The following is a 23,212-nucleotide window of genomic DNA, read 5'->3' on the forward strand; positions in this document are numbered from 1 at the left end:
TATTTGTCTGCATCTAATGTACACTGGAATGCATTTCTAAGTTAACGTAATCTACGTCCTGCAAACAGACTGTGCCTTCTTTTTTCCTCCAGTGCCATGCAGCAGGTTCTCATTGGTTATCTATTTTATACACAGGAGTGTATATATGTCAATCCCAATCTCCATGAAGAATTTCAAGGTCATGCCTTAGCAACTGTGATGAAACAGAACGGAAATAAACAATATTTTGTTAATTCAGGCGCTATGGCCAGCATGCAGTTACTCTGAGGTGCTCACCTGTTGTTTTGTCTGCAAAAGGTGTCCATCAAATGAAACCTGCTCTCCATTGCAGACACCTAAAGGTAGACCCCCCAGGGAAGGCTTTCTCCAATTTCATTTTGGCCACTCACCCACCAGCACGCCTGCCCAGACCTGTGACTTCACAGAAAGTGTCACCGAGTAATCCAGGCTGATAACCTGAGGCTGACATCTGGACCCTGATTTCCCTTGCATTCAAATTATCCTTCCTTCTAGAACCTGACAATTTTTCCTTTCCAGAATGCCTGTGTGAAAAACCAAGTAGAATTGCCACCCCTCCAACATGCTAGGAGAAAACAAGCAGTGGATAAATTATCCTGAACCCTCATGTGATTTGCCTTCAATTTCAGGCTGAGTCTTCATTCCACTAAGGATCCTAAGGTACACTGTCAAATTCCATCTTCTTGGTGACCTCATGGGGGATCAGGTAAGATCAAACTTTTCCTCACTGATTTTATCCTGTGATACATGCTTTTCAAAAAGCTATGTCCTCTACTGTATAGCACAGGGAACACTGCTCAATACTCTGTAATAACCTATATGGGAAAGGTACCTGAAAAAGAATGAATACATGTGTATGAATAGCTGAATCACTTTGCTGTGCATCGGAAACTGACACAGCATTGTAAGTGACACTACACTCCCATTTTTAAAAAAATAAATAAATATGCTAGCATGCTAATATGCACTAATTAAGCATGCTAATAAACAAATATGTTAATATACATAAAAAAAAAAAACCAGACTTAAGTCTTCCTTAGAGAAGAAGATAAGGTGGAAAAACAGTATCTGCAGAATTATAGAGTCACACAGAAGGCTTGCTTGGATACTACTGATGACAATTTAATTCAAGCCAAAGGATCCTCAGACAGGCAGTCTCCTGTTCATGAAATTATGCCCTTGGGTGAACGAGGCTGTGCTTTCAGATTAATGGCTTGGGTCTAGCCTAGAGCTGTTCTCACCTCTTCCTGTTCTCCACCCGAGTCCTTTATCTTCTTAGTGAAACATAGGCTTCTTCCCCCCAAACTTCCTTTTACGTAAGGAAACTCAACAAAACAAAAAAAGGAAACCAGAACTGAGTTTCCATACTACGTAGTTCATGGCACGTCCATGGGGAACTGTGGGGCCCTGTGTTGGTTTGACTTGCCTCTGGGAATCACCCGGAAAAATTAACAGCTATCCAGGGACTTAGCTTTTGTCAACAACCAACCAAATAAAACTTTCCAAACTCACTTAATTGTCTGCAGGATGCAGTAAGACTTCCTCAACACCTCACTCAGAGGTAAAATGCCAATTGAAATAAAACCGAATGTGTGTTCTCCATCCCAGCATGTACTCTATCTTGGGGAAGAAACCAGCCAGGTAAGATGAGTAAGAAAGGTAAGAATCGGTCCAGGTGAAGATAAGAAAGTCAGGCAGAGGAGAGAGCCACTCCCAGAAAAAGATAACAAATTCCCATTTCTGTCTCCTCTGAAGGCTTGCACAGTTTTTAAAATGTAAATCATCAGAATATTAAGAAGCAGTCACCAGCTTGATTGCCCATTGGACAGTTTCAGAAGCTGTGACCAAATTGTTCTTGTTCAGTCACTCAGTCGTGTGCTACTCTTTGTGACTCCATGGACTGCAGCACACCAGACCCCTCTGTCCTTCACCATCTCCCAGAGTTTGCTCAAACTCATGTCTGTTGAGTCGATGACGCTATCTAACCATCTCATCCTCTGCTGACCCTTGCACCTGTGACCAAGTTGCCTATGTATTAAAGCAAGTCCGCACACAGTCAGCTCCAGTAACGACTGGTCAGGAGAAGGTGGGTGGTTTTTACGCCACCTTGGCATTTTGCTTTGTCTCAGGATGTGAGAACGGGGGAAATGTTGGGTCTGGGCTGGCCTCCCGACTCCCTGACGTAGTGACACTGAACTTAAGCATGAGGACATCATTCTCCCCGCTGCCCCTACCCCAGGACCCTGCATCCCACACACTTCTTTGCACCTCAGCAGTTCCTAAAGTGACAGGTAGGCAGGGTGGACAGGGTGGTCGTGAGCAGCCTCAGGGCTGACTCAGGGTCAGGGACCCAGGAGGTGCTCAGGACCTGCTTGCTCAATGAAGGGCTGAATGGCTGAAAACAAAGCAGACGTTTCTCAAGAACCAAAGAGCCTGACAGGGTGCAGACGTGCCCCCTGTCTTTCATCTAGATGGTAGCCGAGAAACCAAGGAAGAGAGAGCACCACTAATGGCGACCTGCTTCTCACGCAGTCAGGACCCAAATCGACGCGGGTAGCCTTCCACATTGAGAAAGTGAAGAAGGCAGCGTCCCGCTCAAGAACACCAGCATCCAGCAGAATCAGTAGGCTGATGCCCCAGCATGCCAGGTGGGCTCACCGTGTTTAACATGCCGAGATGGGTCTCGGCCTCTCAGATGCTGTCTCATCAAGCCAGTGACATTGGCCTGGACTGTGAGTTTCAGAAACACATAGTCAAAACATGAAGGTAAAATATTTATGGGGAACCCACTCCAGTATCCTTGCCTGGAAAATTCCATGGATGGAGCCTGGCAGGCTACAGTCCATGAGGTTGAAAAGAGTCGGACATGACTGAGAAACTTCACTTCACTTTTAGAGGCAGAGGGGGCCTCTCTGGTGGCTTGGTGGTAAAGAATCCATCTGCCAATGCAGGAGATTTGGGTTTGACCCCTGGGTCAGGCAGATCCCTTGGAGAAGGAAAGCGCAACCCACTCCAGTATATTCTTGCCTCAAAAATCCCACAGGCAGAGGAGCCTGGCAGGCTACAGTCCAAGAGGTCCCAGAAGAGTCAGACACGACTTAGGGACTAAACAACGCTATAAGTGGCAGAGACAGACTGAATCTGTACCAAGTGGACTTTTCACTTTAGTTGTGCAGCATTTCTCTCTTTGCCTGTCCTCTGTCTCAGCTCACCATCGACCCTTAGGGAGAGGGAGCGTCTATGAGTCTATAAGGCCTCCTGGTGCTTAGCTGCAGGGAGCTCTCCGGAGGTGAGGCTGTCCTGGAAGGACTCCAACACCGAGTTCTCTTCAGTGGAGGAAACAGATGGCACTCATCTCATGATGGGGAAGCAAAGGCCTTGACCACATGAAGAGCTGACTCTTCTATTATCCAGGTAGTAGACTCTTATCTCTTTGGGCATCCAGGGAGGTCTGTTCCAATTGATTAACAACTATCTAAGATTGGGACCGTGCTTGCCTTTCTGTAGGCAGAACTAGGACAGAGTGGTTGAAAGTCTGCTCTAAGCAGGGATGATGGGGGTGGTTTGGAAAAGGTCATTATTGTCTTTTGGTACAGGCAAATATGCCCTGATGAGGCTGGACTTTCCATTTCAACAAAGAAACAGCAAGCTCTCTTACCTCTGTGGCCCTTTCTTTGCAAGATATGTCTGTGGAAATGACCTAAATGTCCATCGGCAGAAGAACGGATATAGGATATGTGGTGTGTACACAGTGGAATACTAATCAGCCATCAAAAAGAACAAAATAAAAAGAAAAGAATGAAAGAATGAAATTTGTAGCAGCATGGACGAACCTAGAGATGATCACATTAAGTGAAATAAGTCAGAGAAAGACAATATCATATCATATCACTTACAGGTAGACTCTAAAATAGGACACAAAGGAACCTATCTGTGGCCCAGAAACAGAATTATGGACACAGAACAGACTGGTGGTTGCCAAGGGGGAAGGGAGCTGGAGGAGGCATGGTGTGGGAGGTTGGGGTTAGCACATGTTAGCTGTTATATGTAAAGAATGGATAAACAACACGGTCCTACCATAGAGCACAGAGAACTATGTGCAATACCTTACGATAAACCATAATGGAAAAGAATGACTGAATCACTTTGTTGTACGGCAGAAGTTAACACATTGTAAATCTACTATGCTTCAAAAAAATACATTAAATGTATGTCTGTTATCCTCCACAGGGCAGCACATCTGTTATCTGCTGACCTGAGAAGGGTAGTTGCCTGGGTGTCTGGCTGTGGACATATTTATAAAGGTCTCTTTTCTCTTAATTTATCATAAAACTTCCATGTAAGTCTTCCCAGATACATGTGAGGTTCCTGAGCCTTTTTCTGAGATGACCAAGGTGGAAGCTTCAGAGAGGCGTGTTTATAATGTCAACAAAGGAAGCGCTCGCAGACAGTGTTCCCAGAGGCCACCGTGGGGACATCTCCTTGTTTGGAGGCTCTGCCCCATGGCCACAGGCAATGCTGCTGCTGCTGCTGCTGCTGCTGCTGCAGGAGGTGGAGAAGCCTCGGGCTAATGTCTGATGAGTCAGACTCTGGATTCTTCCAACCCCTGGGGCTCTCTCTCTCTCTCTTTCATCCACCTCCTGGGTCCTGGGTCATTTTCACCACTCATTATCGCCAGCACCAGAAGGAAAGTGGAGGAAATGAAGGGAGATGAAATTCAAATGAATCAATCCTGCCACTTGTTTGCAGCTCAGCTTGCGAGCGTACAGGGGCGAGGCGGCGGCTGCTCTTCTGTGGGTTCCGAGTCTCTGAGCTATTCCTGTGCCCCTTGCTGCCAGGCAATATTGAGGGGGCTGGATGCAAATGAGCTGTTGGGATAGAAGCAGAGAGGCGGTGGGGAAGCTCACTCCGGCAGCAACTTCTTCAAAGGAAAGGGAAAGGATGTCACACAGAGTAGCCCAAGTTTTATAAAACAAGGTTACGTTTGGACTCATCTTATTCCCTTAGAAGTAGAGGGAAAGGGATGCGAAGACCACACTGAGAGCAGTTATAATGCAGAAGATGCACCGACTTTCATAGCAACAAAAAGAAAGTATTCTGCAAAGAGTATGCCGAGGACAGCAACAACAGACGCAAGGAAGAACTGTATGAAAACCCGAAAGAAGAATGAAAGGAAAACAAAACACAGGAGTATCTTTAACCCACCGTCATTCACACAGGTAGGCTGCAGGAGAGGGAAGGAAGCTGGAATGGCCGGGCGTGTCCTCTTCACTCTGAGCTCATGTGATGGGAAGGGACTGGACCCTGGTTCCCAGTGTCCTGTCCTGCTCTGGAGCCGACCCTGCAAAGTGCCACCCACATGGCCCTGCAAGGAAGAGCTTATGTAATAGGAAGGGCTTGTTCCAGATACTGGGAAGCTGACGGGGAAAACCTTTTTCAGGGACCGTCTCCAAAGCAGACTCACTTTGCCTCCCAGGAAGAACCCACACGCAATGACTGACCAGGGAAAGGGAGAAAGTCCTGGCCACACTGGACCATTCTGGGACAGCTCTGAGCTGCCTCGGGGTGGGCTGAGGTCATCTCAAGGCTCTGCATCACAGGGTAACTTCTTCCTCTCGCCAGTCCATCCCATCCCATCCACAAATGCTGATCCCAAGTGCACTACTTCTTAATAAACTTCTTGTTTGCAGAGTCCCATTCCCAGTCTTCTCCCCTGAAAGCTTGACAAGTGATCATCCTGCCTGGCATGTACAGTTGATCATTTTTTTTTTTTCTGAGCTAAAGATTCACTCTTGGTTATGATATTGGTATGTACGAGAGAAGCTATGGAACACACCCAAGAAGACATGTAAGCTGAGGACGTGGGAGATGCAAGAGACAGAAAGGCTGTGCGTGAGCCGAGTGGGACTAGGATAACCAGACTGGGCTTCAAATTGAACTTTAAAAAAACCAGTGGAAGGGACCCTAAGGAATAGGGAACACCAAGAAGTCACAGGCACATCACTCAGCAAATGTTACAGCACCCAGATCAGGTCCATCACTCAGCAAACATTACGGCACCCAGATCAGGTCCAAGCTTATGGGAGGAGGGCAGCGAAGGGGTCCAGAGTGGTGCTCAGCTGGTGAGATAAGGGGTGGAGCTCAGATGACTCCTACACCACAGCTGAGTCCACTAGTGGGCAAGTGACCACTGGGGCTAAATCTAAGAGCAGGATGCTTTCTACTTGGGGGAACTTTTGGCAATACAATCTGAAGAGAATGTTTGCCACCAGAAAAAGGTGTCCTAACATAGAGACTGGACTAAATTATCATTGCCACTGAATGGCACCAGACACAGCCTTTAGACCCTATGTTTGAGGGGAATAAAGCAGGAAACAGCTCAGTGAATGGGGATTCATGAAACCAAGGTCTCCTTGAATTCTACTATAACAATTGAACTTCAATTAAGATATGGCAAAAAATAGGATAGTATGTAGCTGTTTTAAAAAACAAGAAGAATATACACACAAAAAAGCACCAATATACACACAGAAATATATATATATACACATGGGCTTCCCTTGTGACTCAGCTGGTAAAGAATCCACCTGCAATGCAGGAGACTTGGGTTAGATCCCTGGGTTGGGAAGATCCCCTGGAGAAGGGAAATGCTACCCATTCCAGTATTCTGGCCTGGAGAATTCCATGGACTATATAGTCCATGGGGTCACAAAGAGTCGACACGACTGAGTGACTTTCACAAACAAACAAACAATACACACACACACACATACACACACACAGATATATAATGTCTACCACATCTTAATATTAGAAGAAAAAAGGCAGTTGTCTAATTCATGCAATAAGCACATACCTCTGTGGCATCATTTACTACATCTGATAATCTTATAATCACTCATGTTTAAAATGCATAAACACCTCTGGAGGAATTTACAGTTGCCAATTGTACCCCCATTTTCCAGGTGAAGAAATTAAGACCCAGAGATGTTAAATAATTTGCCCAAGGTCACAGAGTTAGTAACTAGCTAAGGCAGGATTTGAACTTGTGTAGAATCCCTGCAGGTCACTTCTTTCTCTCCCTCCTTCCCTCTCTCTTAATATGTGGGTGTGTGTGCATGCGTGTGTGCGTGTGCTCTGTCTCCCTCACCACCACACTGCAGCTGGCCCTGCAAAGAGGAAGTATAGTGACAGCACCTACGTCTGTATGAGACCCTTGGATTACCAGGTGCCTTGACGGAGGTGTGGTTGTCACTACGGTGCTTCAGAACATCTTCAGGGCTCCTTGGTGGAGGTGGAGGGCTGTACTTCCCCACCCCCTTTGAAGTTAGCTGTCTCTGTGTGATCACTTTGCTGATGCATTCTCAGCAGAACTTAGGTGAGTTTTAAGGACCCTTTGAATCTCCTCCTCTGTCTTCCTGGGTCTGTAAGTAACTCATAAAAGGCAGATCCCGTCACTAACACACTGGACACACAGCAGGAATAAGAATTAACCAGGGGTTGAACCCACACTCTCGGCAGTTCAAGCTTGGAGTCCTAACTAACTGGACTGTTAGGCAACTCCCCAACATTTGTACTTTGAAGCCACTGAGATCTGGGGATCATTTATTACTGCGGCATTATTACCAAGCCCATCTTCACCATTCTGAAGTGCTTATCCTCCTTCTACAGATAAAGAAACTAAGGTTCAGACAGGTTTAACCATTTGTCCATGGACACACAGTAGTAAGATGGGAAACCCTTTGACAAGCAGAGATTGAGGAGAGAGATCGTTTTAGGAGGCACACACACACGTGCGCGCGCACACACACACACACACACACGAACCCCAGCAAAGTCAAGAAGGCTGGAGAGAACATTGGAGCCACTGCAAATATTCCAGTGTGGGGGGGCGGGGAATGGATTGATGCCGACAGGGCAAAATCTGGGTTCTGAATTCCACAGGAATATCAAGTTCACTCTGAACTATTAAATATGTTTACAGAAGGTCAGTAAGAAAGCTGGAGCAAAAGACTGGAAATTGTCAGAAAAGAGACACAGAAGTGTAAACAGAGACACAGCTCATGTCATGCTCAAGGCCAAGGCAGCAGCAAGATTTTCCACCACCAAGGCCCAATTTCTGACCTTGGCTGGTCCTTTAAATGCCGTGTAGATTGACTCTCTGACTTGATGCCATGGCAACCAGCTCTACTGACCAGTTCCACGCAATCTGCTTTCACCTTTGGCTCCTTGGCCACTATCACAAAATGGAAAGCTTCACAGAGAGGGCTGGAACTTTATTTTTTATTTTTTAACTGAAGGATAATTGCTTTACAGAAATTTGCTGTTTTCTGTTAAACCTCATGAATCAGCCATAGGTATACATGTATCAAAACTTTATTTTTTAAAGGGTGGGAAGAGGGAGGCTTCCAAAGGAATTGTTCATCCATGATTCTACTGAATAACTTAGGCAAACTGTCTACACTGGCTGATTCACCAGCAGAAATGGGATGAGATGCTCCAGCTAGAAGGAGCCTGAGAAAACGGTGAGAGGTGGAAGCCGTGTAGCCGGAGGGTCAGGCTCCGTCAGACTTCACCATGACTGACAGCCCAAAGAGCCAGTGCCGAGACACATCTGGCAAGCTGTCCTGAAGGTAAAAACAGAGGTTTATTCCTCAGGAATTCTGTTGGCACGTATTTCAGGAAAAGTGAGCATCCCAGCTCTGTAAAATAAGCAAAAAAAGTAGAAAAGAAACTGCCTGCCAAACAGGAGATGTGGGTTCCATCCCTGGGTCGGGAAGATCCCCTGGAGAAGGAAATGGCAACCCACTCCAGTATTCTTGCCTGGGAAATCCCATGGACAGAGGAGCCTGATCTGTCCCATGGACAGACTGTAGTCTGGGCTACAGTCCATGGGGTCGCAAAAGAGTCGGACACGACTTAGTGGCTAAACAGCAGCAGAAGCACCAAAGGAATCCTGAGTGATTCCTCTCTTGGCCCAGAAGAACTGATGGCCACTGGGCTGGACAGGGTGGTAAAGCGACCAGGAATCTTTCCAATGAGTCCCTTGGACTGAGAGGAGATCTAACCAGTCAATTCTAAAGGAAATCAATCCTGAATATTCATTGGAGGGCCTGATGCTGAAGCTCCAAAACTTTGGCCACCTGATGTGAAAAGCCAGTGTTTGCCACGCCTCTGTTATAGGTGTGACCTGACCTGCTGTCCCTTTCGTGGATGGGTCAAGGGAAGCCTTATAACCTCATGAATTTCCCTCTCCCAGATCTTGATCTTTCTGAACCTCCTCCTATTCTCCAAAGGGGCAGCTGACTCCTCAGCACGCCTTGGAACTCAGCACGACTAGAATATAAAAGATCTCAGAATTGCCTGCCCAGGCTTACCTGATATATATAAATATATATGGCCGGAATTGTTTTGGTCTGCCATTTTTAATGCATGCGGCAGAATGCTCGTGTAGGGAAACACAGAGTACCAATTAGGTAACCTGAGATCTTGCATCCTTTGGGATAAACACAAAGGAAGAGGAAACAGGAAATAACTGATCTAGAAGGAGGAAAAATAGTAATCTTTTGACGCTGATGTTCTGTGGGGAGACGCCACGTGCAACTGCAACGGAAAGGAATGGACCTGCCCAAGGGGGACAGTGAGGCTCCTGGACGAGCACCCTGAGCGGGGGTGTGGCAGGGGCCCAGGGAGCAGACAACGCCCCACCAAAGCAGCGTCTGGCTTTTCTCCAGGCTGGGGACGGTCTTTCTGGAAGCACTCGGCCAAGAAGCGTATTTTCCCATTTCAACGACAGGACTTCCTGGGGGAAAGTAAATAGCTCTTTCCACCAGGAACAGAAGCAAAACGCAATGTAGTCATGCAGTAAACCGGGTGATGAGACAGCAACCAAAGACGTCCTCTCCTGCAGGTGACACGCGTGTGTACCTGGGGAGGGGAAAGCGAAGGAGAAGGAGAGTCTGCGAGGGAAAGGGGGCGATGACCAGACACAGTGAGTGTCCAGAGGGGTCTGAATTCTGGCAGCACGTGAGAAACAAAAGGAGCATGAGATATATGTGTTGGATAAAGGAGGAGGAATGACTACAAAACTCTTGCCAATGGGCTTCCCTGGTAGTCCAGGGGCTGGGAATCCGCCTGCCAGTGCAGGGGACTCGGGTTCAGTCCCCGGTTGGAGAACTAAGATCCCGTGTGGGAGCCTGTGTGTTGCAACCACTGAAGCCTCCACCCTGAGCTGGTGCTCCACAGAGGAGCCACCACAATGGGAAGCCTGGGCAATGCAACAAGGCGTAGCTCCCGCTGTCTGCAACGACGGAAAAAGCACATGCGCAGCAGTGAAGACCCAGCAGGGCAAAATAACAAAAAACAAAACCCAGCTCTTGCCAAGTCCCGAGTGAGACTTGGTCACTGCAGGGTCACCGCAGGTTAATGGTGTATCTTGGCCATGGGGTGAAGTGGGTCTGGTTAAACCCTGCTCAGTCTGGTAAGCACCTTGCATCGGCCGGGTTATTAAATGAATCATTTTGTTTACATTTTCAATTCAAGAGCCTCGGCCACTTCAGAAATGCTTTTGCTTATAGCAGGTTCATCAGCCATCTGGTTGTTACTCTCGCACCAGGCAGTGATTGACATTCATGATTGTCAGGCGATGAGAAGGATGATTGTAATTGTGGTGGCTGAGAGCTATACGGCCCTTCCTTTGGACCAGATGCTCTGTACACATCACATCATCCTATCCCACCCTCAGAGCTACCCAGAGAGGTGCGAACCACGGTCTTCCCTTTCACAGATGAAAGTCCGAGCGCTCAGAAAAGCTCACTTCAGTCCGTGGCACAGACTGACCTGAGTCTGCCAATTCACAATCTTGGGTCCATCAACATTACGGAATACCATCTCTTGCTGGGTAGAACTAATGGGGCTTAGCTTTATTCTCGCCTATTAGATGGTGAGGAACAGAGGTTTCACGTGCTACCCCGATGCTCCTATCGTGTGTGAGTGCATGCTGAGTCACTTCAGTCGTGTCAGACTCTTTGCAACCCCATGGACTATAGCCCACCAGGCTCCTCTGTCCATGGGATTCTCCAGGAAAGAATACTGGAGTGGGCTGCCATGCCCTCCTCCAGGGGATCTTCCCAACGTGGGGATCAAACCAGAGCCTCCTGCATCTCCCACATTGGCAGGTGGATTCTTTACCACTAGCCCACCTGGGAAGCCCTATGTGTTCCTGTAAGTATGTTTAATTCAGCCTTTGTTTTCAAAAGGCTTTCCCTGTTACAACTACATATTCAATATTACTTTTTTTAACCATAAAATCAACACCTATAATTATGTTCGTTTACACAATTTGCTGTCATCTCAGGTTACCTGTGAAAAAGAACTTCCATAAACACAAAAGAACAAGTAAATGCCAATGAGAACAGAAACTTTATAATAATATCTCACTCTCCAATCGTTGCCTACTTCTTTCTCACTCCCTTAAAAGCTATGTTTTTTTTTTAAGCAGGAAGGGAAGGGACAACAGAGGATAAGATGGTTGGATGGCATCACTGACTCGATGGACATGAGTTTGAGCAAACTCCGAGAGATGGTGATGGACAGGGAGGCCTGGCATGCTGCTGTCCATGGGGTCGCAGAGTCAGACACGACTGATCCAGACCACAGTATTTAAATTATCTGGTGTGGCATGTAAGTCACAAAAACACATTTTGGAGAGAACAAAACAACAGGCTCTTTCTTCTCTGTCTAATGTTACCTTTGGTTTTAGTTTCCAAAAGAAAACTCTATGATTAATAATGAAATAGGAAAGATAAAGTCCTCTTTCTGGATTAGGATACTGTCTGAAATATTTGGAAATCTGTGTTTTAAGAGATGCCAAAACAGGTTCTCTCTGTGGGCTGGAGGATCGTTTGATTCTTTTGATCACAATGAAATGAAAAGTCTTCAAGACCAAGAGGGAGAAGCCGGCTGTTGTTTCCTCTGCCAGACGCAGAGTCCAAACAATGTTTGCATATTGCCCACGGGCTTTCGGTGGGATTCTTTTTGAAGGTGTAAAACTTCAATTGCTTCAACAGCTCCGGCTTGCAGAGTAGAAACTGCACGTTTGTGAGTTGGGGTGACAGAGAAGCTTCGGGAAACTACAGAAGTACCCTATGTGTGACATTTCTGGGATAACCTTCCAGCAAATGGATAAAATGTAGAGTCCTAGTTCTCAAGCTCATTGGGAAATTTACAGTCTCTGCCACTGGCATTAGACATCGTCCAGAAGAAATACCATCAGAACTTCATTTGTAAAATAAATAAATAGTCAATCCCTAAATAGATTAAGGAGACGCATATGTCAAAACGCAATTCAGTAGGACTCCTAAAGACAGAAACTTTAATAAAAAGAGCGTGTGTGCATGCCATTTTTTTCTCCCTCTGTGAATATCTTTACTGAGAACACTCTTGAAACTCTGGGACAATAATCACAATTTATTGATACCTTTGGATATGTATAAGAAGAAAAAAACTTGACATGGCAAGAACCAGGAGATTCACATTCTTATGGAAATGTCCTGAAATTCTCCCACAAATTTCAGTTAACACTAAAGCTCTGTGCATTCCTTTCTTAATTAAAAGGAAATGGACCATTTAAAATAAAAACTACAATGAGTTATCACTTTACATCAGTCAGAATGGCTATCATAAAAAAATCTACAAACAGTAAATGCTGTGGAGGGTGTGGAGAAAAGGGAACCCTCCTCCACTCTTGGTGGGAATCTAAATTGCTGCAGCCACTATGGGGGACAGTATGGAGGGTTCATGAAAAGCTAAAAATAGAACTACCATATGATCCAGCAATCCCATTCCTGGGTGTAAATTCAGAGAAAAACATGGTCTGAAAGAATACATGGACCCCAGTGCTCACTGCAGCACTGTTTACAATAGCCAAGACAAGGAAGAAACATAAGCGCTCATCGACAGAGGAGTGGGTACGGGCGATGTGGGACACGTATACAACGGAATACGATTCAGTCATTAAAAAGAATGAGATACTGCCATTTACAGCAACAAGGATGGGCCTGGAGACGATGCTTATTCTAAGTGAATAAGCACCTCTGTCTCTAAATCAGACAGAGAAAAATAAACATCATATGATATCACTTACAGGAAGAATCTTTTAAAATGATACAAATGAACTTGCTTACAAAACAGAAACAGACGCACAGACTTAGAGAACAAAGTCATGGTTACCAGTGGTGAAGAGTGGGGAAAGGGAGGGATTAGGAGTTTGCAACTGACACATACACACTGCTATATTTGAAATAAAATCCCTTTCCATGAAAAAAAAATGGGCTATTTAAGCATATTTGACCTTTCTTCCATAATATGATAAAGCAGAATAAAAGAAGTGTCCTGGGGTGTGATGGTGCTTAGTTGGCAGAAGCCTACCCAAGGAGGCATCTTTTGAGCAGAGAAATGATTTATAAAGCTAGTGGGGGGAACAGTGTTCCAGGCAGAAGGAACAGCATGTGCCAAAAGCCTGAGACACCCTCAGCTTCTTTGAGGAACAGTGAGAAGCCCAGTGTGGCTGAAGACACATGGGCAGGGCGGAATGGTGGAGAAATGTTTAGGGAGGTCCTCAAAGAACATGGTGGGGGCTGGAGTTTATTTAAGCATGATAAGCCACTGGAGAATTGTAAGCAGAGAAGCGAGATGACCGGATTTATACATTAGAAAAATCACTCTGGCTGTTGTGATTGCAAGAAGGCCATCACCTGCTGTCCGCTCTCCTACAAACACCTACAATATCACAGAATGTCCACCCTTGAGGGCTTTGTGGCTTCGTGTTCAAATCTTTGACGCCTGAACGAATAACTGAATGAATATGTCAGTGAAAGGTTCTGGTTGTCCATGCTCTGGCTGCCCAAGGCAAAGAATCCTATGCTATTCCATACTCACTACAGTCCTTTCTCATCGAATCTACCTGGACTTGTTATAAGCCAGCAGGCATGTTGTCAACAGAAAGTCCACCCAAATATTTATGGAAGAGGAATTCTAGTTTTTACTTAGTTTCTAATGGGAGATCAGAAAAATATACATTTTTTATTCTCATAGTTAGAATTTAAGAAATTAAATATCCTTCCTCCCAGAAAGTTCTTCTTTCCTCTTAACTCTCAGAGGCTTTCATGCCGAGCTTAAGCAGAACGTAATCTGGGTATGAGATGACCTCCTAGTCACTTTGATCTTTGGTTCTAGGAATCCATAATTTTATGTCCTCCAACTGTGGTGCTTTCCCAGCCCTTCTTCCAAAGGAAGAGTCAGGAACCAGTGTCGTCACGCTTGTCATTAGCACGAGGGTCCCCAGGATCCCAGGGGCAAAGTCTGAATCCTCAGCTGCCAGCACCAGCCAGCAACCCCACTGCTTCTCCGGATGGTCTGAGTTTCATCAGGAAGGCCTCTCTGGAGCTTTCATATATACCTAAACCAATTTTAAAACGCTAATTGGCAGCTCAGTGTTGGCTAAGAACGAGAATGTATTTCATGTGTACAGTGCGTTTCTTTGAAGTTATAGAATTATGGTCTTGATAGCACCCTGAATAGCCATCAAAGATCCATGGCATTGGCCCAAGCATTCTCCCAGGGCCCCTCGACCAACTGGCCAATCTACTTTGACTCACACAAGCTACCCCTCTGCACACACAAGACTACCAGTCCCTCCAGAGGAGGTGGAGGAATTTGCCCTGGGCAGGGCGACCTCCAAGACAGCCAGGTGCCCCCTGGCCTGGCAGGGCCTCCCTCAGCTTCACCCCGACGTGGACGACAAGGGAACACAGTCTCTGCAGCACGTGGCCTGGGTGGGTAAATATTTTCCGTAACAACCACACACGTTCCCACTTCCCTGGAGGAAAACATGGCCTCCTTGTATGATTAATGCTTTATTTTTGTACAGCTCCATGCGGCTTTCAAAGTGCTTCCCGCACGTTACTTGGATTGTTCAACCTCCCTGTGAGCAAAGGGGACGTGGTCCGTGTCTCCATGTTGCAGGCGGGGAGACTGACGACTCAGCTCTATGACTAATCAGTGGTGCAATGAGGTGAGCAGCCCTGTTCTCTGACTCCCAAACCAGTGGCATTCCTAGTCTAGCTCTAAGACCTCACAGGGCTCTGACTTTATTCTGTGATTCTGAACGGCAACCATGTCTATCGAGGGCAGTGCCTGCCATGAAGTCTAGAACCCCACCCTCCAAAACTGGGCTTCAGCCCCATGTTCACGGCCGTGCACAATTTCAAAATGAAACAGATGGAGAACTGACACAGGGTTGTCACGTCTGGTTCCGCCAGCCACCACTGCTGTATCGTAACAGAAGTGACATGTTCACCATACAAATAGGGTGGGAAACATCTGTGATTAAAAGTTAAGTCTTCTTTAGGAAACAACCGTGAAAGCATTTTACATCACTCTTTTAAATTATATTTTGAATTTACATGCAGAAAAATGAAAATAACTTTTCTGCATGCTTTGTACATTTTTATTCATTGACACAAGTTTGTCAATCCTGGTACACGTGTTTGTGTACAAATATATATATATACACACAAACACATATACATATTTATTCAACAATGTAAGAAAAACACAGTCATTCCAATTAACCTCACTTTTATCCACATTGTTAATAAATAATAATAATAATAATAAATAGTAAAACCTCCAGTTTTATTTCTGCTTGGCAAATATGGAAGCAACACTCACTTCTTCACCTGGCTTGGAGTATTCTGGGCAAGCAAAAAAGTGGAGGATTAATTGCTTCCATGCCTCTAGCCGTCTCTCTTGGGAGTGCTGGGGAGGTGGTGGGTAGTTCAGCTGCAAGTTCTGGAGCACAGCATCTCACTGCAGACCTGACAGTGAGCATTGTTGGCTTTGTCCCCACACTATATCTGCAAGTCTTCATTTATTAAAAAAAAATTACCCAAACAGTAACTACCAACATATACAGACATCTACTTATCTGCAATAAAAGTCAGAGAAGAGCCCTGGAGAGAAGACATTCTCCTACAGTGCCTGGAAAATACCCATGAAACGCCAGTAAAGAGAACAATTCCTGTCCTTTCTGCTTATGGTAGGTACCTGAGGGTATTTCCAGCTATTTCTAGTCAAGTCATGGAACATCAACAAAACAGTTGATATAAACTACTTTGAATACATTCAATATTATATTTAAGCACATGCTAGAGGTGACTGCAGCCATGAAATTAAAAGATGCTTACTTCTTGGGAGGAAAGTTATGACCAACCTAGATAGCATATTCAAAAGCAGAGACATTACTTTGCCAACAAAGGTCTGTCTAGTCAAGGCTATGGTTTTTCCTGTGGTCATGTATGGGTGTGAGAGTTGGACTGTGAAGAAGGCTGAGCGTCGAAGAATTGATGCTTTTGAACTGTGGTGTTGGAGAAGGCTCTTGAGAGTCCCTTGGACTGCAAGGAGATCCAACCAGTCCATTCTGAAGGAGATCAGCCCTGGGATTTCTTTGGAAGGAATGATGAGAAAGCTGAAACTCCAGTACTTTGGCCACCTCATGCGAAGAGTTGATTCATTGGAAAAGACCCTGATGCTGAGAGGGATTGGGGGCAGGAGGAGAAGGGGACGACAGAGGATGAGGTGGCTGGATGGCATCACTAACTCGATGGACGTGAGTCTGAGTGAACTCCGGGAGTTGGTGATGGACAGGGAGGCCTGGCGTGCTGCGATTCATGGGGTCGCAAAGAGTCAGACACAACTGAGCGACTGATCTGATCTGATCTGATTGGAGAAACAGGCAGGAGGGCCAATGAAGAGGCCTTAGTCCATGCTGACACTCAGGTCAAACCTGATGACTCTTCGGTGAGAAAGAAAATATGCAAGGAGCAGATAAGAAAGGGGCAGATTTGAGCTCATTTTTATAAATGCTCAGTTTGAAGTACTCGTGGGACTTGCAGGTTGTGAGGTCTGGTATGAATTTATAAATCCACTTACTTATCTAAAAATATTTATTTACATACATCATCTGAATGTCAAACTCTGTGGGAAGTGTTATGGGTAAGAAAGAAAATGGCATTGCTTCCACAGTGAACCTGGACTTTCACAGCAATAATTTCTGAGGTAACTGATAGAGTGCTTTTATTCTCTGAGAAAGCTTGTTTTAAAATATATGATTCATTTGGAAATTTTAAAGAGCATCCTTCCTTCTTTCTTATGAGAAAACAGAAATAGAAGCCAAGTGCTGGGATTTGCATAATCCCATATTTTACTTTTCTTCTGTTCATCTGGCTACATTAGTCAAGAGCTTACATTTTATTTTAGTCCATTTAATTTCATCTTAATAGTTTTCATTCATCTGTTGGTTTGTTTGCGCTTGTCCTATGACAGCATGACAAAATATATTGACCAAATGTGAGTAATTAACCTGCTGAATTGGAGATAGTTTTCCCACAGGCTCAGAGAAATCCCTATTAACCTTGGGAGATGGTAAACCTCGCAGCCACATTTCTGATGATGTTGCACCATTAATCCAAAGTCTAACTCAACATAGCTTCTTCTGTAAAATGCAGAGTATGCTTGCTCTAAAAAATTCAAGTGGATTAAATGACTCTCTCTCAAATCACGGAGTAAATAAACTTAGTTCAAAACCTTCTCATCAGCAGATCTTTTGGTTTGTTATTTATTATTACTTGTTATGGACAGAGGAGCCTAAGCGGGCTATGTCCATAGGGTCACAAAGAGTTGGGTACGACTGAAGTGACTGAGCGTGCATACACACACACACACACACACACACACACACACCCCATCTACACTAGGCCAGGAGATGAGACGGTGTCTCCTGCAGCCTGTCTAGCTTTCTAATGCAGTGTACCACCCACAAACAAGGAATTCAAAACAGCAAAGTGGAGAGGGGTAAGTGTCACTCACCAAGTCAAGCGGCTGCATTTAGAAAACGCACTTAGAGCTAGCAGATCTCATCCGGACTCCACGTCTGAAATCAGGTGGGTAAGCAGTCCGTAAGGAAGGCATCCCACGCAGGACACAGAAAACACACACCCAATCTAGAGAATGATGAGAGGAGGATTCTTGTTCTTTCCGCTGGGAAATCCCAGGGTGTTTCCAAGGATCTCAAGGCAGGTCATGGGACATCAACACTGGAGCCAATATGAACTACTCTGAACCCATCTTGGATTGTACTGGCGTGTATCCTCTCTAACAAATAGTCAGGAGGGACCATGGGTAGGATCAGGCCGGTGACTCTTCACTGGGAAGGTTGAGAAGGACGTTGTCCCAGGACTGAAGCAGGGACGGGGACCTTCTTAGGGAGACGGCGATCGGGACCTCACAGGGCCTGCGATCCCACAGAAGGGAAAGCAGCCAGAGCGACGCAAGCCAGGAAGGAGAGAGAGGGCACTGCTTCCGGCATCTCCCCCATCACCAGGGCGCTGGGACCCCTGAGTTCTTCTCTGCTGAGTTACATCCAGCCCGGCAGTGGGTACAAAACAGGCACACACTCACAAGTAGGTCTGGGCATCTACCCCACCTCATGGGGCTGCCCTGTTTCCTAAGCCTGCCCCTCAAAACCACCCCTGGAAGCTGAGCAAACCTTAACAGAAGGGCATTTTCATTGCCTTGTGGCTCAACTCCAGGGCCAAGTTTCTCTCCCCACCTACAAATTCCACCAATACCCGCTTCCACGTAGGTGGTCTTTCGTCTCACACAGGGCACATCTAAAGACACAGCGCTGCACGCACTGCTTGAAATGAAACCCTCAGCCTACGAGAAACGAAAGAAGGGATAGGCTCGGCTTTAGACACTTCGTGTTCTGTTTTTTTTTTTTTTTTTAAAGTTATGATTTCTAGGAAGAAATGAAGGCAACCTACGAACACTGATTTTTTTTTTGACATGACATTTGTACAAAAAGATGGCTCAGCACTACAACAGACCTTTGTCTGGACCATTCAGGAGTGGTCGCTAAAGTTTATTTCACATGGAAACATTGACAGATGCTGAGGCTAGAAGTGGGCTCCCAAGTGCTGTGACCCGGGGCGAGCAGAACTTCTGAGCAGCAAGTGATGCCAGCCCACCTCCCACTCAGCACCCTCACCTCACTTCACCTCATGGGCAGCTCGCTGCTCTCCCAACACCACACTGAACTCTTTATGAAGACTGTTGCTCTCCACTTCCCTAATGAAACAGTTACTAGGATAATCTCTGTTTTATGCTTGGAGAAACTGAGATGCAAAGACGTAACTTGACCGAGGTAGCAGAGTTAGCCAGCAGGACTGGGAATCCATACCTGGACTCATGATCTCCTTCTACAATAAAGAAGCAAATAAAAAACTAAGAACAGGGCTACCAAACGATTCATCAATCCCATTCCTAGGGGTATATCCAGAGAAAACTACAGTGCGAAAGGCTACACGCACCTCAGTGTTCACTGCAGCACTCTTTACAATAGCCAAGACATGGCAGCAACCTAAATGTCCACGATGAACTGGGTAAAGAAGATGTGGTTCACGTACACAATGGAGTACTGCTGTAAGTCGCTTCAGTGTCCCACTTTGTGCGACCTCATAGACGGCAGCCCACCAGGCTCCCCTGACCCTGGGATTCTCCAGGCAAGAACACTGGAGTGTTACTCACCCATAAAAGGGATGAGATAATACCATGTGCAGCACATGGATGGACCTGGAGATGATCAGGCTAAGTGGGCAGAGAAAGACAATATCATGTGATATGACGCTTACACCACATGATAAGCATATGATACGCTTATATGTGAATCTAAAAAAAAATATGAATGACCTTATTTACCAAACAGAAACAGACTCACAGCTTTAGAAAGCAGTCTTATGGTTACCAAAGGGGAAACATGGAGGGGAGGAATAAATCGGAAGGTTGGGATTGACATATACACAGTACTGTAGAAAACCACCAGGACCTACTGTATAACACACAGAACTCTGTTCAAACTCTTTTCCTAAGTGGGAAAAGAACTTGAAAATTAGAATTTTCAAAAGAACTTGAAAATTCAGTTATACATGTTTGTGTATAACTGAACCATTCTGTGGCATGCCTGAAACGAGCACAGCATTGTTAATCAACTATAGTCCAATGTAAAATAAAAAATTCAAAAACCACTCCAAAAATAAAAGAAATAAATGGCTTTTGCCTTCAGCTTGTTCATAAAGTCTTTGATGCAGTAATAATTCCTGATATTTTCATAGCATATGTGATGCTCCATGACCCTAACAACCTAGGAATAGCCTCAGCTCCATCTTATAGGTTAAGAAGTTGAGAAACTAAAAACAATTGGCCCAAGGATCTAGCGGCAGAGTGAACAAGAATTCACACCTTCAGAATCATCACTCAAAGAACATTGCCTTCTACGGCCCACCATGTGCTTCTAGCAAACAGGAAGGAGGGGATGGACATCAAAACTAAGTCTTGTTAGTTATTTTGGGAAACACTCCTGTTTCTCCACATTCTGGGAGACTGCCTCCCTGGGTCTCATCACTGAAAGGGCAAGTGATGGAATGTCTTCTCCTCAGAGTTGGGCATCCTAATAGGAAACGTCCATCCTTCCCTAAACCAGCCTCACTGCTCCTGTGATGAAAATAGTGAACAGCACACAGATAAAAGTAGATGGGATGGAGAGAAATGATCAGAATGAGGTACTAAACTCTCAGCAAGCTCCATCAGGCACAGGGAGGGATGGGAATAGTAAGTCAAGTCACTTACAAAGAGAAAGCTAATCAGGGTGTGTAGGAGGGAAAGAGAAGAATTTTACCAAGCTCAAAAAATGGGCTTTAAATTGGAATTTCCTGGCATGGAAGAGAAGGGTTTGATCTTTCACTTGGGAGCCAGTTTCCACCCCAAAGTAACAGACTGAACCAAAGCAAACTAAAACAAGCTAAAATAACTGGCTGGAAAGGGGTATCTTTGAACACATCCTGCTTATGGAAAAGCCAAGAAATCATCTTTCATCAGCAACCATATGACTTTAAGTAAGATTCAACTTTGGGGCAAGAAAAGTAATAAAGTGTGAAATAGTTTTTTTCTTTAGAATGGCAAATAAGAAACCTTTTAAAAATATTTTCCAAGTTACTGGTTTGTTCTCTTCCAATAGGACAGATTTTACTAAAAGACTAAATTTTAAAGAAAAAGTTTCAAGCAAGTAGAAAAGGTTGGGGTTCAGCAATAGGACTCTTGGGGTCACCATGCGGTAAAAAGGTAAAATTCACCTTCTCCATACTCCACAAATACTAGCATATTGATGTAATATTTTTGCTTTGATAATCAAGTCTTTCATTTTCTGGATTTAGCTACACCAGTTGAAGGTTGTTAATCCAGAGTTGGAAGAAGGACCACCCAACAATGTGATCTGCTCACTTTTTCTGAAAGGAGCTAAACTGTAAAACCAAAAGCAAAAGAGGTGATCTGTACACGTGTGACCGACGTGGGCTGAATCGTGATGTGGTAGAAACAGCAAACATTCTGCCAGTCACTCATCTCCTCATCACATTTTTGTTTTCACCTTTACAAGCACGAGAGCCCTCTGGAATATCAGCACATCTGTGGACCTTCCACTAAAGAGCTGAACTTATTTAATATTCATTGACTGAAAAAAGTAACTAATGGCAGCAAGCTCCTCTAAATTCGGTAGGGCTTTTGAATGCATTTGCATGTATTAATCTCAATGAAGAGCATACTTGTATGTTTACCCAAAGGTTGAATGTGTGTGTGTGTGACATAGCAAGTTGTTCCGTCTACAGACAACGTTTGATAAACATGTGGATTTGAAGACCCTTATAAGTAATCCGTGGCTCCCTGGGATTCTTCAGCTGCCAGATGGGAACTACTGAACCCTTTCTCTTCTGCTAAAGACTCCATGGTCTAAAAATAGACTTTGGAAGGCATTTCAGCATGTTATCCTGCAAAAGTTTGCAGCCTATATGCATTGATAAAGAAGCAGCGTATCACACACTGAAATGAACAGTATTCACTGCCGACTAGAAGAGCTTGGGGAGGTTTGTTTGCTTTTCTGTATTTTTCAAATTCTCAGCAAAAATTATTCATCCCTGTTGTAGTAAAAACAAACTAACAAAAAAAACCTAACAAAAGGTCTCCATGCCACTTCATCAGGAAGGCCCCAGCATTTGTCTGCAAACTTAAAACAGAGATAGAGACACAGATGCAGAAAACAAAGTTATGGTTAACCAAGGGGAAAGTGGGGAGAGGACAACTGGGAGACTGGGATTGAGAGGCACACACTGCTGTGCGCAAAGCAGATAACAGTAAGGACCTACTGCGCAGCACAGGGAACTCCAGCGAGTGCTCTGCAATGATGTGCAAGGGAAAGGCTGTAAAAAAGAATAGATACTAATGCATGAATATGTATAACTGGTGGCTCAGACGGGAAAGAATCCACCCGCAATGCGGGAGACCTGGGTTCGATGCCTGGGTTGGGAAGATCCCCTGGAGAAGGGAAAGGCTACCCACTCCAGTATTCTGGCCTGGAGAATTCCATGGACAGAGGAGCCTGCCGGGCTACAGTCCATGGGGTTGCAAAGAGTCAGACATGACTGGGCAACTTTCACGTCATGTATAACTGATTCACTCTGCTGCACACCTGAAACTAACACAACATTGTAAGTCAACTGTACTCCAATTAAAAGAAAAACAACCTCAGGTTCTTGGAAAATGTCCCTAATATCCGCTCCCAGTCTGTCCTGGGGACCCATTCCCGCAAAGTGTCATAGGAAATTACGGAAAACTAAACATTCATTCTCCCATGACAACATATTCCACAAAAAAGTTTCAGGCAGGAACAACTACCTTGTCATTTCCTCTCCACCATAATGATGCCTCTTTTCAGCTGAAATTCCTATCTTTGATGAAAATGTTACAGTACTTGTATTTAAAATTTTTTTTTAATTGGCGGTAATTGCTTTACAATGTTGTGTTGGCTTCTGCTGTACAACAAGGTGAATCAGCCATGAACGTACATATATCCCCCGTCTCTAGAGCCTCCCACGGCCCATCCCACCCCTCTAGGCCATCACGGAGCACGTGCCCACTAGCTGTTCCACACACGGCAGTGTATATATATCAGTGCTACTCTCTCAATTCGTCTCCCTTCCAGTTGCCCCCACGTGCCCACAAGTCAGTTCTCTATGTCTGTGTCTTT

At 45.1% G+C, this 23,212-nt stretch overlaps 1 protein-coding gene across 4 annotated transcripts in view; it reads right to left on the reverse strand.

The window, feature by feature from the left end:
- LRRC3B (leucine rich repeat containing 3B) overlaps window positions 1–23,212 on the reverse strand; it is a 95,250-nt gene that overhangs the window by 15,050 nt on the left and 56,988 nt on the right. Inside the window, exon 1 of one of the 4 annotated variants that reach the window (XM_027529979.1) lies at window positions 17,947–18,079. The exons of the other annotated variants lie outside the window; for them this stretch is intronic. The gene's annotated coding sequence lies outside the window, so the exon portion shown is untranslated. Of the gene's footprint in view, window positions 1–17,946; window positions 18,080–23,212 lie in introns of those variants that run through there. 4 annotated transcript variants of the gene reach the window in all.

Source organism: Bos indicus x Bos taurus, chromosome 27, assembly GCF_003369695.1.
Source record: "Bos indicus x Bos taurus breed Angus x Brahman F1 hybrid chromosome 27, Bos_hybrid_MaternalHap_v2.0, whole genome shotgun sequence".
Classification (NCBI taxonomy): Eukaryota; Metazoa; Chordata; class Mammalia; order Artiodactyla; family Bovidae; genus Bos; species Bos indicus x Bos taurus.